The 18,706-nt window shown below is 34.6% G+C and overlaps 2 protein-coding genes across 6 annotated transcripts in view; one reads left to right on the forward strand and one right to left on the reverse strand.

Moving 5' to 3' along the window:
• The window catches only part of LOC143223398 (uncharacterized), a 64,809-nt gene that overhangs the window by 35,804 nt on the left and 10,299 nt on the right, over positions 1 to 18,706 (forward strand). The window lies entirely within an intron of this gene.
• Positions 5,092 to 18,706, reverse strand: part of LOC143223399 (intracellular coagulation inhibitor 1-like) — a 51,919-nt gene continuing 38,304 nt past the window's right edge. Inside the window, exon 4 of one of the 5 annotated variants that reach the window (XR_013012900.1) lies at positions 5,092 to 5,669. The gene's annotated coding sequence lies outside the window, so the exon portion shown is untranslated. Of the gene's footprint in view, positions 5,670 to 9,422; positions 9,856 to 15,626; positions 15,968 to 18,706 lie in introns of those variants that run through there. The other 4 variants (XR_013012899.1, XR_013012897.1, XR_013012894.1 and 1 more) reach the window with 4 other exon arrangements.

Raw genomic sequence — 18,706 nt, forward strand, 5'->3', positions numbered from 1 at the left:
TACTCATAAACTTAAAATCTTAACCAAAGCTGATGAAACTGACTCCTAGACTTAAGTTTATCTATCAAAACTGATGAAAGTGACTCACAGACTTAAGTTAATCTAACAAAACTGATTAAACTGACTCATAAGATTTATCTAACCTAACAACGCTAATGAAACTAAGTATCACCAGCTTCAGATAACATAATAAAACTGATGAAACTGACTTAGTAGCATAAGAAAGCTTACAATAATTGTGAAAGCGATTATCTTTAAGGTCAGATAACCTAGGCAAACCAGTTTAGTTTTATCACCTAACATCAGTAACCTAACTAAACTGATTTACTTTCATCAAATAACATAAAAACACAAATTCAACTGATATAGTGATAACATTTCGCTTAACAAAACTGATGCACTTACTTCTGTACAGTAATGTTTCTTTGTTTGTTTTGAATTTCGCGCAAAGCTACTCGAGAGCTATATGCGCTAGCGGTTCCTTAATTTAGCAGTGTAAGACTAGAAGGAAGGCAGCTAGTCATCACTACCCACCGCCAACTCTTGGGTTACGCTTTTACCAACGAATAGTTAGATTGACCGCACATTATAATGCCCTCACGGCTGAGAGGGCGAGCATGTTTGGTGTGACGGGGACTCGAACTAGCAACCCTGAGATTACGAGTCGAACGTCTAATACACCTGGCCATGCTGGGTCACACGAGTACTATCTGCGCTAGCCGTTCCTAATTTAACAGTGCAAGACTAGAGGGAAGGTAGCTAGTCATCATCACCCACAGCCAACTCATGGACTATTTTACCAACAAATAGTGGGATTGACCGTAACATTGTAACTACCCCAAAGCTGAAAAGGCGAGCATGTTTGGTGCGACGGGGATTCAAGCTCTCGAACTTCAGATTACGAGTCGAGTGCATGAACCACTTGGCCATGCCGGGCCCTTTGATTATTAAGACATGTCGATATGTTCGAGGATATATACTGCTATAAATCGGGTTTCGATACCATTGGTAGGCAGGACTCAACCTTTTTCTAGTTGCAACAATATATTTATCTTGCTGCGTTGAAAGTTAATTAACAATTGGCTGGTTAAAAAAAAACATCAACTTCCTTGTTTTCACAAAAGTAATTAACAAAAGTTCTTCTTTATAAATAAATATAATTATTTCATCCCAAACTTTATTAAACTGCTAGAAATACCTGGATTACAGAACAAGCTTTTACTGGTATTCTAGTTTCATTTTATTACACAGGGCTGCGAATTTAAATTTCATATAAGTTATTTTTATTTTATTGACAAATGTTCTACATTTCAGCTACTCAGATTTCGAAAGTAATGTTCGTTTTTTATCTTTCACGTAAGGATTTTTTACAGATCGGGAAGAAAAAAAGAACTTCTTACTTAGGTCAAATTATTATTACGTTTACCATAATGAATCTTTTTTATTATTATGTTTGTTAACAAAAAAACAACCAAGCTGTAGGAAATTCGTGATGACGAGAAACCCGCTTGAAGTAAAAAGGTATCTTAAGACGGCTGGTATGAATATTAACATAAAGTAGAGAATAACGTTTCGATCTGAAGATGACGTAAGAAAGTCGAAACGTTGTCCACTTGATTTTAATAACAGTTTTAATTCTCACACGAGCCGTCCTGAGATACAAATTGAAGGAACGTGATGAACATTGATATCAAACAAATATGTATCCTCATATATCCTGATTTTCTTGTAAAATCAACGTCTTTTAGTCTGAAAACCACGTGTTGAGGTCTTTATTTTATGTACTGTGTCTGGATAATCCCGTTTCAATGAGCATCAGTAATCAGCCATCATGATGTCTTCATAAAATATTTCCCGTTGTTCTTCGTTTCGTTTTTATTTCAAGTGTTGTAGCCTTATACATTATGTGACACAAAATATCAGTCATTTCCACGGTTTCTAGGCTCACCCAGACCACTGTAATTCCAAAAGGCCAAAACGTTTTCTTCATTTTTGTCCATTGTCTCAATTCTTCGAACGAACGGCGCAAACATTATGCGGAGTCCATGATTTGTCTTGGTCACTGAGTTTTATTCTAAAATACGCGTAATACCTTTTTGACAAATTTTGTAATATTTTAGCTTTGTTTCTTTACAAAATAAGTTACCACAAATATAAAAGAATATGTTTGGTTCTTTTACACAACCTTTTGTTGACACAGCATCGAAGAAACAAATACTATCCAGAAATAACACGTCATGTGGCCTGTTAACCATTTAAATATATTAGTGGTGTGTTTCTCGTGGGTTCAAGAACGACTGATAGAACTCTCAAGTCGCGAGTAGACCAGAGAAAACTATAGGTAGTGGTTGTCAACATTTTGAACATAACAAAATATGACCCAGTTTCAGTGAAAATGATTCACTTATGTAAAAGTGCATATGTTTTGTGAAAAATCTGTATGCGATGGTGAAAAATGAATATAAGTTTCGGATTCAGCGTACAGGAATTACTTTAGAATATGTAAAGATTTCAAGACAATAAAACTATTACAGGCCTGTTTAATTCGAAAGAGTAATATTATCATTTATTTCTGTATTATTAGTTTTAATAATTTGCTTTGGGAACAGAACGTGTTAAAATTCTATCGAGAAACAGAGTTGGTAGAACGTAAGACTCTTTAACAAGTAATAATAATATAATATATTATATATAATTTGATATATCTAAGGATTCATTGTTTTTTTATTCTAATTATTTATTTTTACGTACATTCTTACAACTATAAACACAAAAGAAAAGCCCTTAGAGAATGCATAAAAAGCGAGTACTCTACAATGAAATGATTAACGTAGTAGAACTGGCTCACAAGTGAAATTGTTCAATGACCAAGTGGTTATCATTCGTAGGTAGTGAACCCGAGGGTTTGTAATTCGCGATCTTTGGTGCATAAACACGCTCTATTCTTTGGGGCCTCGGTTGCTCTTTAACATTTAAATTCCGCTATGTGATATATGCTATAGTAGTTGTATTTAAATTCCACTACTAGAAGTGTGCTACTAGAGTTATGGTTAAATGCCAGTATTCGAGGTGCGCTATAAGAGTTATGGTTAAAGAGTAGCTAAAACGTTGGCGACATGGTTAACTGTTTTCCCCTAGCGATCAAGCCTATGAATTCAAAATTAGAAACGGCTCTGCGAAAGATTACCTTGTGTAACATTGCGTGAAATTCTGAAACAATCAAATAATCGGTTTATGTACAATGCGTATGATTTTTTTAATTACGTCATAAGAATATTTATTGTTCACATACCCATAATAAGCAGAGAACAGAATATCCTTAAAATTAAACCATCGCCGATAAAAGAAATCACTGAAAGTTCTACACGTAGTCTTAAAAAACACAAAAAAACTCACACAAACAAACGTGTGTTTGTCGAATCTTCGTTCGAAATTATGTTATCATAACACGGAATTTCACATGTGCCTAATGAAATCTGAACATTTTCCGATCTATCCTGCAGGTTAAATGTTCTATATATTTTTAAGTGCTAGATGCTAACTAAGTCCTCCTCGTTCGGCATGGTAAGGTGGTCATGGCGTTCGACTCGTAATCCGAGGGTCACGGGTTCGAATCTCCGTCACACCATACATGCTCGCCCTTTCAGCCGTAGGGACATTATAATGTGACATTCAATCCTATTATTCGTTGGTAAAAAGAGTAGTCCAAAAGTTGACGAGACTGTCTGCCTTCCCTCTAGCCTCACACTGCTAAATTAGGGACAGCTAGCGGTGATAGCCCTCGAGTAGCTTTGCTCGAAATTCAAAACAAATCAAACCAAACTAAGTCCTCAACTTCTCTCATGTCTTGAGATCAACTGTTGATAATAAGCCTTGTTAGATGGAATCCTGAAAAAACTTGTAAAAGTAGATGAGTGGAGTTCTTCTCTGATAATTATATATCAACTTTAAGCTATTTTTTTGCTTTCTGTTTCTTGCTTGTTTGTTGGAGTAAGACCAAAATTCTCTAGTCAATAAACAACGAACAATGATATTACCATCAACGTGTATATTATCTCGCAAATCTAAAGTAATGACGAAGATACAATAGAAATTGGTCACTGTCTTGAGGTTTTCAGTAAGAAGTCTCTTTTGAGTCACTTTCTCTTCTATACGTGAAGAGTACAACTTTTTATCACAGGTACAAAAATCGTCAACACATTTTCAACTGCAGTAGAAGCGCGAAAATTAATATTTAGTCAGGTCCAAATAATCTTGTTTGGTTCGCAATATCTTGCCTGGCAGCAGCTCACATTACTTATGGAGTGAGCTAGAAAAAAAATTGCCTGACCCCAAACGATTAGGCTATTATCTCACGTGAGAACAAATACGGGCAACCTTCCTTCTGTCCTCTCTCAACTGATGTGGTATTATAGACTTTCAGTTCCCACGCTATAGAGGTACCTAAACTATGGATAATTTATAAATGTTTTGATAATTACATAACGTACACATTGTAAATTATAGAGAGGTTAATGATGATAAATCGCTACATATGTTACCATGGAAATGGGCGGATTAACAGCAAAGTTATATGTTACATATGCACTATATGTATGTTGCTACACTTTGATTAAAACATATATAAGTTATTTTCTAGTCTATAATTATTTTGACATAGTTTGGTTTGTGCTTACTAAGTTTATATTTCAGTTAACAATATATATATATATGTATAATATATAATCATTTGTGGTGTAATTCAGTTTGTTATGTAATATTGTAGACAACAGAACAGTTGTGAGTGATAATGCATTCTGTGATCTAAATTAAGCCTATTTTACCATTCATTACCACACAGAAGTATCACAAATGTTTTGTGTGTTTCTACATACGATGCTATACTAGAACTATGTTTGCTCTGTCCACTGCAGATACGGAACCTTGATTTTTAACATTATAAGCCCCCAAGGCTCGTGATTAGTCCAAGGGTTTCTTCTGATGTACAAATCAGTGAAATACCGTAAAAGTCTATTATATGCAAATATATCATTAAAAATTATGTTAATAGCAAATAAACAACCACAGCTACACAACAACCGATGACAATACTGAGCTGCTTGCACGTTCATTGTTAAATATGAGTAGGTAAAAACAGAACAGTTCCCTTTAAAGTTGTGAATCAATTATAAAAAAGATAATATATGTATGAACGGCTGGTATGGGTAGAGAAGGCACTAATAGAAGAGCGAACAACGTTTCGACCTTCTTCGGTCATCGTCAGGTTCACGGATTATAAAAAAAAATCACTGGAATTTCCATGAAACGTTTATTTTTAAATTTTACTCTTATTAAATGCCAGACAAGAAGGCAACAGTAGGCGGTTTTACTCTCTTTTGTCTGTGGGGGAAAATGTTTTATGCTTTTCAGTCATCTTCTGATACCTGAGAGTTGCAGAAGTAATGTTTCCCAGGAAAGTCCTTGGGGCTTCACTGTTCTCTCTCAGCCAGTAACGACAGAAGCAGAGTTGTTTCCCTTCTGTTCTTGACATGTGTTGCGATTTACAAAGAACTTCAATATTACTTTATAAAAGAAATAGTGAAAAGCATCAGCTTGCCACGTGGCTTACTTATTATCAGTCCTTTGGAAGTGTTTTAATATGTTTATCTTCTAATCAGCACGTGGTGTACCTGTAGGTTATAAAAGACACCAATCAGCACTTTGTTTATGTGAGAATTTCTTATATAAAAATCTTAAAAAGTATTTATTATGTCAGTTGAAAGTTTGTTTATTTTAGCATGAAGCTATACAAGGGGATATCTGCCCTGTATTTGCCACGGGGATAAAACTTCAAGTTTAAACGTTATAAGCCTTCGAGTTTACCACTGAGTCACCGTTGGACATATGACATGAAAGAGTAGGTTTGGCACTGACATTTTCCAATGAAGTAAGTCATTTTGGAACTAAACAGGCTACATTTCCAGACGTTAAAAGTTGAAAACGATCATAGAAAATAAACGGTCACACTTTTCATGATACACCACTATTAGGCTAATACAGGTGGGAAATTAAATATAAATCTTAAACTTAACGAATGATTATTGGCGCGTTTTATTCATCTTAGACGATAGTGAACTCGTTGTTGTTGTTGTTTTGAATTAAGCACAAAGCTACACAATAGGCTATCTATGCTCTGCCCACCACGGATATCGAAACCCGGTTTTTAGCGTTGTAAGTCCGCAGACATATCGCTGAGTCACTTGGGGGTTACAGAACTCGTAGAAACGTTTTAGATGACTACTGACGCACTGAACTCGTAGAAAAGTTTTATATGACTACTGACGCACTGAATTCGTAGAAAAGTTTTAGATGACTACTGACGCACTGAACTCGTAGAAACGTTCCAGATGACTACTGACGCACTGAACTCGTAGAAAAGTTTTAGATGACTACTGACGCACTGAACTCGTAGAAACGTTTTAGATGACTACTGACGCACTGAACTCGTAGAAAAGTTTTAGATGACTACTGACGCACTGAACTCGTAGAAACGTTTTAGATGACTACTGACGCACTGAACTCGTAGAAAAGTTTTATATGACTACTGACGCACTGAACTCGTAGAAACGTTTTAGATGACTACTGACGCACTGAACTCGTAGAAAAGTTTTATATGACTACTGACGCACTGAACTCGTAGAAAAGTTTTAGATGACTACTGACGCACTGAACTCGTAGAAACGTTTTAGATGACTACTGACGCACTGAACTCGTAGAAAAGTTTTAGATGACTACTGACGCACTGAACTCGTAGAAACGTTTTAGATGACTACTGACGCACTGAACTCGTAGAAAAGTTTTAGATGACTACTGACGCACTGAACTCGTAGAAAAGTTTTAGATGACTACTGACGCACTGAACTCGTAGAAACGTTTTAGATGACTACTGACGCACTGAACTCGTAGAAAAGTTTTATATGACTACTGACGCACTGAACTCGTAGAAAAGTTTTAGATGACTACTGACGCACTGAACTCGTAGAAACGTTTTAGATGACTACTGACGCACTGAACTCGTAGAAACGTTTTAGATGACTACTGACGCACTGAACTCGTAGAAAAGTTTTAGATGACAACTGACGCACTGAACTCGTAGAAACGTTTTAGATGACTACTGACGCACTGAACTCGTAGAAAAGTTTTAGATGACTACTGACGCACTGAACTCGTAGAAACGTTTTAGATGACTACTGACGCACTGAACTCGTAGAAAAGTTTTAGATGACTACTGACGCACTGAACTCGTAGAAAAGTTTTATATGACTACTGACGCACTGAACTCGTAGAAACGTTTTAGATGACTACTGACGCACTGAACTCGTAGAAAAGTTTTATATGACTACTGACGCACTGAACTCGTAGAAACGTTTTAGATGACTACTGACGCACTGAACTCGTAGAAACGTTTTAGATGACTACTGACGCACTGAACTCGTAGAAAAGTTTTATATGACTACTGACGCACTGAACTCGTAGAAAAGTTTTAGATGACTACTGACGCACTGAACTCGTAGAAAAGCTTTAGATGACTACTGACACACTGAACTCGTTGGAGAGTTCGTGTCTACTACTAAGAAACTACTTTTAGTCGACAGAGTTATGGCTGACTTATCAAACATACAGAATCCGTGTCTTTATAGCAAAAATTAAAATGACTTGCTTCACATTAAGCCTAAACTACAAGTTCTAGATGAACGATTAACATAAATTTTGTACTCTGTGAATCGCAGATTCGTGATGGCACAATAAGTTTAGACAAAGAGTTACAAGTGGCTAATGGTAAATTTATTTTAGACATAAAGCTACTCAATGTTTTACGGCTGGAAGATACACATTACTAACGGCATGTTAATCGTAGACTAAAAGTTACAAGTAATTATTGATACATTTACTTAAGTCTAGGAATTACAGATGACTGATGATGACATATTCATCTTAGAAGAAAAATTACAAATGGTTAATTACCCATTAATCTTACAATGAAAGATCCAAATAACAGACCATACACTAATCTAAGATCAAATGCTACAAACAACCAATAAAAAGTTTATTTAAGCTTGAAAGTTGAAGGTAATTAATAACCCCTTGATCTAAAGTTCGGATGCTATAAGACGCAGTATTTAGGCTAAAATTTACAACTGATTAATGCAAGTTCATTTTAGGCTTAAAATTACTGAGTTCGTACTTATGATGAAAGTTACTTTTTAATTTCACTCAGGAATGTACAGGTAAATGATTAGTCGTTAACCTTAGAGTACAAGTTACAGGTGACTAAATGGCACATTGATTTAAGCTAAACGTTACAGACAACTAATGATACGTGATGATAAAATCACCCTTGACAAATTATACACTAATATTAGAGTCAAAGTTGCGGATGAAAAATGACACTTTAAGCTTTTGACACTTTGCATATGACATCTCGACTTTGTGATAAATGGTAAAAGAAGTTGAGAGAATCCACCACCATTTCCCTATTTTTCCCAGAAAAAAACTGGAAAAAAGGTAATTAAAGACACGTCAGATTTATATTAATTAATGGATAAACCCTATCTTCTCAACCTGACCCAAACTGTTACACATGCCTAGTGGCATGTCTACAATATTAAAATATCTTTTCGCATTATTTAATCTGACATTCAACTTCATCTTCAGCAGATATATTAAGGCTAATGAGTGCTGAAGGAAATTCTGTGTTGAGTAATTATTGACAACCTTTTCTCAGAATTTGTTCGCTACAGAGATAACAGAGGTCTACTAATTTAAATTCCATAAAAGGTATTTTAATAACAGATTTTTCCGTAATTCGGGTACGAAGGTTTTGAAAATAATATTCATTTTTTATCACGTAAAAATTTTGTTTCTGAAAATTGGGAAGGAAAAACCCTAGCTTTGATTAAATTATTATTTCACTTATCACAATGAACATTTTTTTATTATTATTATCTGTGTTTCTCGTGGGTTCTAGAGAATGATCTATAAGACTCTAACGTCGCGATTGGTCTATAGAAATTATTGTGAACATTTTAAGTGTAGTAAAATATAACCAGATTTCAATTAAAATCATTCATTTATGTAGAAGTACATATGATGTCTTGTGGAAATTCTGTACGTGATGGAGAAAACTGGGTATCATTTTCGGATTCAACATATAGGAATTATTGTAGAACATGTAAAAACTTCAAAACAATAAAACCTTCTCAGGCTTGTGTATTTACTGATGAGAAAACATCTAAAAATATTATTTGCATAAATTTATTTATTTATTGTATTTTGTACTAAAAATACTTCTTGATTGTGTTATTTTTATATCTAAAGTAATAAATATCCTTGATTGGTATTGATCCATATTTTTATTAAAATATCCTGTATATCAATTAACTTTACTTCAGTGAGTTTGTTAATTCTTTGCACAGTTATTATTATGTATATAATTATCATTATAAAGCTAATGTGTTCTATGGCTACATGTTTTTACGGTCCGGCATGGCCAGGTGGTTAAGGCACTTGACTCCTAATCCGAGGGTCTCAGCTTCGCATCTCCGTCGCACCAAACATGCTCGCCCTTTCAGACGTGGGGGCGACAGCTAAATTGACAGCAACTAAGGAAGTGATATGTCTAACATTAAGTTGACTTCATGTATCAACTCAAAAAACAGATTTACACAATATTTTTTTTTAAATGGAAAACAAAATAAAGGATTACAATTCATGACGTCACCCGCTAGTACAACGGTATGTCTACGGATTTACAACGCTAAAATCAGAGGTTTGATTCTCCTCGGTGGGCTCAGCAGACAGCCAGATGTGGTTTTGCTGTAAGGAAACACACACACTTACACAATTCATGACACAAAAATACAACACTGACCAATCAGTGTAGAAAACAAAGGAAACATGAATAATTAAATCTATTAAAAACTCTGTTGTTGTTTTCTGAAAACTAAGTTGTTAAGCCTAAGTCACATCTAAACAACCTTAACAATGACTGATGGTGTATTGTAAACGCACTTTTGATAACTCATAATATGGGTTGAAGAAAATAACGTCAATTTTACAGCTGCAGAGAAAATTTGATTTACTACTTGATGTTTTATTTTTACAGGTTATTCATTTGTGTACATACCCCCATCTTCCTCACCGTGTCCTCAGCGGACATTTAGGTGTTAAATTCTAGTTCTTTAGCTTTGAAACTAAAAAAAAAATGGTTGCAGTTGTGGGTGAGACTCTTAGAACGCTTGGTTAATCGTCAAAAGGTTATTCTAATATATATCGAGACACATGTCTCGGGCCCGGCATAGCCAGGTGGTTAAGGCGCTCGACTCGTAATCTGAGGGCCGCGGGTTCGAATCTCCGTCGTACTAAGCATGCTAACCCTTTCACCGTTATAATGGGACCGGTCAGTCCCACTGTTCTTTGGTAAAACGAGTTGGCGGTGGGTGATGATAACTAGCTGCCTTCCTTCTAGTCTTACACTGTTAAATTGAGGACGACTAGCGTTGATAGCCCTAGTGTACCTTTGCGCGAAATTCAAACCACATGTCTTGTTGTCACGTATATTATCAAAGAAAAGGAAGAAACGTAAAATGTATACAATATAATGTTAAAGTACATGTTTATGTACTACATACAATCATGCACACATAGTTTTATTACGTATGTAAATATACATATATATGTGTGCTTTAATAAAGTGAAAATACAAAATTAAGTGTAAAATAATCTCGGTATTTTTAAAATCTGTATAGTAACCTTATTTCACTTAAGTCGAGAAATTAACCAATACAAGTGTGGTGTTTTTAAAATATCATGCTTAATTTTTCATTTAGCTTACAGAATGTTTGTTTTTTGTTTTTGGAATTTCGCACAAAGCTACTCGAGGGCTATCTGTGCTAGCCGTCCTTAATTTACCAGTGTAAGACTAGAGGGAAGGCAGCTAGTCATCACCACCCACCGCCAACTCTTGGGCTACTCTTTTACCAACGAATAGTGGGATTGACCGTAACATTATACACCCCCACGGCTGGGAGGGCGAGCATGTTTAGCGCGACGCGGGCGCGAACCCGCGACCCTCGGATTACGAGTCGCACGCCTTACGCGCTCGGCCATCCCAGGCCTATAGCTTAGAGAAAAGGACACATTTAATTCGCCAAAAGTTTCCAATTATACCAGTTCAATGTACGTACTATGTTCAACTTTTAGTAAAGTGTCGTGATAGGTTCCGACCTTATTTTTGTTCTAATCATACACGTTCTCTTAAATCATTCCCCTTTGTTTATACTGAACTTTCCCATAGAAACTGTCATTGGAGAATTTCTTGGTCTTGACTGGTGTGTGCGCGCTAGTAATAACTGTCGTGTATTAGTTTAGAACGACGCCTTCCTATTTTTACTTATGGGGTTATTAAGAGACTCAAATAGGAAGTTCAATGAGGGATAACTGACTGTATTGAAATTTGGCTCCAAATATTAGTTGTCCTAGTCTTGTTCAGAATTTATTTAGAAATTCAACTGCTTTAAATCTCTTTCTATTTAAAGAGAGGCTTTGCATGATCAAGTAGTTAGCATCCTGGTTTATGTCCTGCTACCACTAAGTGACGCTCTGCATTTAGGAGCTGTGAGCGCATTATAAGAGTAACAGTAGATTAGAGTAGTCATATAAAGTAGTCAAAGACTTGGCAATGGGCGATAATTACTAGATGCCTTCAAATTAGAGCTGGGAAACGCAGATAGCCTTTATGTAGTTTCACGAGGATATCCGAAACAAATAACCAAACAAAACATTTAGAGAGCAGTGCAGTCTGTCGTCTCGTGCATTCATCACCTGCACAGATCTGTACATCTGTTTTGCGAAACTAACAAATAAAACGACTGTTTGTTTATTGGTTTATGTTGTGTTGAGACTTTTCTTCAACTTATTTAGGTTTGAAATTCAATTGAATTCTGCAAAACATTTCCAACGGTTATCTCCATTTAATGAGGTTACTATCCATGCCTAAATGATAATATTCTTAATAATATATCTACTAATATTACACAGTTAAACTGCATGTGAAAGTATAGCTTAAAAAAATTTTAAGAAATATCCTATGTTTTTTATACAGGGTATATAAATATAGATATATATGTCTGAATGGTCAATCCATAATCACGGCCTTTACTGTATTCAGAAAACAGGCTTATCAGTTTTTTTTGTAATTGCTACGGCTTTAAAACAATAAAACCTAAATGCAAATTTTGTATAATGTGTTGCAGTGCTGTTGTATGTACAAATTTTGATCTTTATTTTTGTCGTGCTTTGATTTGTGCCTTTGACGAGAACAAGCGCTTCGTATTTTATTCTAAATCCTTTTTGCTCGTAACCAATTTAAAATAAATTGTAATGGCTCACGTGATGCCTGATTTGTCTGAACAGTTTTCTAAACGAAAGATTCATTTGAAGTTGTAATGTTATAAATTTTCAGTTGCAATTTAAACAACGCGGGAAAATGTATTGAAAGTGTTGAAATAAGCGCGAGAATCAGAGACCAGTTTATCCATGATAGCTGTCATTACAAATTGTGTTTCTTGTTTCATAGATAACGCAATACTATTAACTGTTCGATCTACTTTCTCCAGACATGCTCTTATTTTTCTCTCTCTTCTTTCTTTCTGATTTGCATGTAAAACAGTTGTTTGTTTTTTTAGGTTTAAACGTTAGACAATTCTGATTGGTAGAACCGATGTATGAATAATTTTACTTAGTTTCTTTGTTTTTCGTAGATAGTATCACTAATGTAAATAATATAAACGTTCACTTTATCTTACAATTAGTTTTTATATAATCTCGAGATTTGAACTATTTTATGTTTTACGCGTATATTTAGTGTAGAGAGTTTGTAGGTTCAGAGCTGCTGTAGTGTTATTATCGATTGTTGTTTCATCAAACCTTTTTAGTTAACCAAGAACTTTATTAGTTCATCTTGTCTTGGAGTTACGTTGCATCACTAATTTCTTGATAGTTAAAGTAGCATATGCAAATAAAATGATTTGTTTTTCTCTGGCAACACTGTTAGAAAATTTGACGTTGGAATGGACATGTTGAGAAATTATTAACAATTATTTAAAGTGTCTTCTTACGATTTCATGTGCCAAATCTGTCCTAGGATGTGAGGCTAATTTTATATTCCACTTACACAGCATATTATGGTCTCGAAAGCAAACGTAATAAAGCAGCGTATGTGCCAACTGTTTCATTTCTCGTGTTACAACATTAACGTAAGCACCTTGTAATTTTCTCCAATCTAAAAGTAACCTTTCTCATGTATCAAAATTAACAATAACTGAATAAAAGAAAGGGTAATTACGAACAGTTTAATGTTAGTAATTGGCTTCAAAATATATATTTGTAACATTTTGTATACATTTGTAATATTTTGTATACATTTTCTAACGATGGATGAGATTATCAGATCAAATTTATAAAATAAAAAAGACAAGAATCTATAATTAGGGAAGTATTTGTTTCTAGTCTTTACTTGTGATTAGGAAATCTTTATCTGTGTTTCAACAAATTTGTAATAACTGGTGTATCAACTAATCAAACAGTTCATGTGACTGAGTTATGAATAGAAGGGCCCGGCATGGCCAGGTGGGTTAAGGCGTGCGACTTGTAATCTGTGGGTCACGGGTTCGCATCCCGGTCGCATCAAACATGCTCGCCTTTTCAGCCGTGGGGGTGTTATAATTTAACGGTCAATCCCACTATTCGTTGGTAAAAGAGTAGCCAAGAGTTGGCGGTGGGTGGTGATGACTAGCTGCATTCCCTCTAGTCTTACACAGCAAAATTAGGGACGGCTAGCGCAGATAGCCCTCGAGTAGCTTTGCGCGAAATACAAAAAGAAAACAAACAATATGAATAGAAACTATAGTTTAGTTAATTTAAAGTAGGGCCATATAATTTGTAGAAGGATCTACTGTTGGATGAGCTGAGTGGAAAGAACCGCTATAGTTACTTTTTAGGAAAACCACGTAATCTGCGAATGGTTCTACTCTGTTGTTGGAAGAATTGAATAGAAATTATCATCTTGCGTAGTTTATAGGAAATCCACAGATATTGTGAATAGTTTTACTGTTGAAATATTTGAGTGACAACTATCATTCTGATAATTTTTAGAAAGGATACAGAATTTGTAGATAATTCTACTGTTAGAGGAGTTGAGTGTAAACTATCGCTATAGTTAGTTTTAACGAATGCCATAGAATTAGTGGATGGTCCTACTGTTGTAAGAGTTGAGTGGAAACTATCGCTATAATTAGTTTGTATGAAAGTCATAGAATTTTTAGACATTTCTACTGTTAAAGGAGCATAGTGGAAACTGTTGCTTTTGTTAGTTTTTAAAATCCGTAGAATTTATGGATGGTTCTACTGTTGTAGGAGCTGAGTAGAAACTACCACTATAATTAATTCTTAGAAATATCATAGAATTTGTGGATGGTCCTATTATTTAAAGATTTAAGTAGAAACTATTATCCTGATTAGTTTCTAGGAAAACTACAGAAATTGTGAGCAGTTCTGCTGTATCGTTGGAAGATTTGAATGTAAACTGTCATCCTGGGTAGTTTTTAGGAAGACCACAGAATTCGTAAATGATTCAACTGTTGAGGGAGTTGAATATAAACTGTCGCTACAGTTAGTTTTAGGAAGCCTTAATATTAGTGGACGGTCGTACTTTTGGAGACGTTGAGTGGAAACTATCGCTATAGTTAGTTTCTATAAAATTCATAGAATTTGTAGATAGTTCTTTCTACTGTTATAGGATCCAGGTGTAAATTGTCGCTATAGTTATTTCATAGAAAGGCCATAGAATTAGCGGATGTTCGTACTGTTGGAGGAAGTGAGTGGAAACTATCGCTATAGTTAGTTTTTAGGAAGGTCATAAAATGAATTAGTGTATTGTCCTACTGTTGAAGGAGTTGAATGGAAATTATCACTATAGTTAGTTTTTAGAAAGGTCTTAGAATCTGTGGCCATAATATTATATTAACTTTAATAGGATTTAATTTGCATGGGGATTCTTTTACTCGGCATTACCAGAAGTAATAAACATAAGCATTTGAAATATATATAACATCAATACTAGTAATTTATTATTCATTATTCTTAAGCAGCTAAGCTATATAAAACAAACTGCTTTATTCTAAGAATACCAAATATGTTGGTTTTGATAAGGAACAAAGACTAAAGTGAAAGTCAACAGCACCATTTGCCAACTGTTGTTTGACCGAATAGTGGGATTTGGTTGTCAATCTTATCACACACATGCTGATGTAACTTGAAACCATGAATCTAAAGACTGCTCAATAATTTGTACATAGTTATGAATTCATCATTAAAAACCAAATTTCTCAGTATTAGCTAGAATATATTCCTAAAAGATATTACTCATATATTAGAATTAAATGCTAGTGGTAAAATGAGGTTGAAAGTTATCTTAGACTGTTGAATGAACTAAGTCACTCTATCATTTTGAAATTCAAATTAAATAGTATTTAACGGTTGTTTCGCTGTTGTATCAAGTTTGAGTTTCCAGTAAATAAATAAAAAAAATAGTTGGAACATGTTGTTTACAACTAGAGAATTTTTATTCGCAATTTCCATTGCACATATGGAACGTGAAATATTCAGTGGGATGTTTTAAGCGTAGCAGACGTGGGCATGTAGTTAGTGTGTCGCTTATCGATTGGTCCAGTGTCTCTGACGTAATGCTGCCGAACACGTATATTCCGTTATTCAGTTCAAGGAATCTGGACGAAGTTCTTTTGGTGAAAGTGCTTCTAGCTGACTTCTCTCCTGCGGGGCAGTACTAAGGAGTTTTGACCCGACCGTCTAGGTCAAGTGAGCGTAAAGTGGCACATAGCCCTTAGATTTCGATTTTGAGAGCTGTAAACTTGAAAAATTATGAAATATAAAAATACATACATGAATATATGTTACGTACCTTTCTAACTACCTAATCACGTTTTTTGTTTCTTTCTGGTTGTCAAAGTTTTAAGCTCAACAAAATGTGACCCGATATCAACGAAAATGATTCACTTATGTAAAAGTGCATATAAGATTTTGTGAAAACATCCGTACGCGATGGAGAAAAGTTGGATTTCATTTTCGGATTCTGCGTACAGGAATTACCGTGGAACATGTAAAACTTTCAAGATAATAAAGGCCTGTAAGCTATCGGTCTATGCAATATTAATCAGTTCAACGTGTTTACCTGTTTCAATGCTTAATAAACTTGTAAGGAATAATACGACTATTTTAAAATTGCGTCGTTATAGTTGGTTCTCTGCCTTGTACCAATGTAACTTAAGTCTTGTGGATTATATATCCCGTGTGGTTGGAGTTCTTATTATGCTCTTTGTTTTAAATTTCACAAGGGATAGCACACTGCTCGTTTGCTTTAGCGCTTACCTCAGTAATTACGCCTTATTTTTTATTATTCATTAGATGTTTGTGACAAAACAAAAAATATGCTGAATTTATCGATAAATATCTCGCTTACTTTTATTTTAGCGCTTATCTCAGTATATATGCTTTTTAGTGCATTAGATTTTTGTGGTAAAAGAAAAAAAAAGGTTGCATTTACTGACATATATTTCATCGGCCTGGCATGATCAGATGGTTAAGGCATTCAACTTGTAATCTGAGGGTCGCTGGTTCGAATCCCCGCCACACCAAACATGCTCGCCATTTCAGTCGTGGGGGGCGTTATAATGTGACGGTCAATACCCCTATTCGTTGGTAAAAGAGTAGCCCAAGAGTTGGTGGTGGGTGGTGATGGATAGCTGCCTTCCATCTAGTCTTGCACTGCTAAATTAGGGACGGCTAGCGCAGATAGCCTTCGTGTAGCTTTGCGCGAAATTAAAAACAAACAAACAAACAAAATATATTTTATCTACTTTCCAGCAACAGAAGAGAACGATATTTCTTTTCTAATTTGTTGCTTAATGTGAGGTATGACAACTCAGGTTTTGTATTCACAAACTTCGTTGTTTGTCATACCCGTAAAATCAACTGTGGTGGACTCAGCTGTTAAAATAAGTTACTCAAGTTGAATGAAGTAGTCATAATAGTGTTATTTTATTAATTTCGAAGGAATGTTTTATAAGTTGGTATAGATATTAGTTGGTAACTGGAAAACTACACTTGTTTTTAAAGAAGTAATTTTTTGTTCTAGAAAACTTTTGCGCCATTAAAAAATAACATATCATACACTTCTTTCAAACTTTTTATATAATTTCCTTTTTGTAAAAAAAAAAATTCAACAAACATTTCAAAACATCGCATGTTCCATCTTCAGTATACTGGAAGTAAATAGTTTTATTATTGTATTGTTTGTATTATTGTTTTATTATTGTATTGTGCAACTTACCAAACCGATTACAACCATTGCCAGAAACGTGAAATAGATAGAACAGATTTACTTTGAATAAGAAATGAATTGTCAAGATCAGAACTTAAGATTGTTTTTAATCCCTTCTCAACGATTAAAATCTTTTTTTTTCTCTCATATAAAAGACCATCTTCTCAGCGTTGATGAATACACGTATGAAAACTACAACGCAATCTGCATAACCATGTGTAACATTACCAATCATTACCAATAAAATCCAGTAAAAAACAAAATAAAATCGGCTTTGTTCTTCTTCAGTAGGCCGATACAATAACATCGCAGAAGACGTGATCAGTTTACCTACTGACAACATTTTAACTATTGTTAAATTCTGATACTGGAGTATTATTCAGAGGAACCTTGTCAGTTAAGCAGCACGCTTTCAGTTTCAGAAGTTCTGTTACGAGATGAAAGACTGTTTAACGTAAATATTATTATTTGATTTATTTTGTGAATGAATAGTTTATGATTTTTAGTTTTTTATTATTGTACGAGATTTAAAAGCAGACGATTATTGTAAGTTGTGTGTGTAAATTCATTGAAGTAGAGAATACAGCAATCAGACAATTTAGTGATAAACATATAAATCGTATGAGGTAAGCGGGAAGCAGTAAACAGACAAAGACAATAGCAAAAGAAAGTGAAGTTACGGCCGAGAAAATGTTTGGCGTGAAGTTAACTTCGATAGAACTGACAAGCCTAACATTTTAAAAGAGACAAAAAGTATAGTTTATTCTGTCAAAGCAAGTTATAAAATATTAGAACCAGTTTGAGTACAGTTTGACAAAAGGAACAGACAATATTTAAAATACGAGGACTAGGCGATTACTGGAAGAGCAGTGCACGACTGCGTTAACTCACGCCAATCTGTAAGTGAATTATACACGAAATATTAGTGCGATAGAATTCTATATCAATTGAATAGGCATAAGTGAAATTTTTTAGATAAAGAAGAGAACTATATATATAGTGTTTATGGTATGCCTGTGATCTCTATAGTGTAATAAAGTTCTTGCTCATACGTTTAACCAGTTCCGAATTATACATTACTTTGAAAACAAGTAAAGTAAGTGGTGTTAGTTAATTTTTTTAATATATCGCCAACAAGTCACAGACACCTACTGTAGAAGAATCGTAAATCGAACAACAAAAATAGAGTATATACTTATACTATAAAGAAGTATAATAAAAGCTTTTAATTGATAGTTGGCAAACACAACCTTGACAAGCTCAAAATAT

This window comes from Tachypleus tridentatus, chromosome 8 (assembly GCF_004210375.1).
Source record: "Tachypleus tridentatus isolate NWPU-2018 chromosome 8, ASM421037v1, whole genome shotgun sequence".
NCBI lineage: Eukaryota > Metazoa > Arthropoda > Merostomata > Xiphosura > Limulidae > Tachypleus > Tachypleus tridentatus.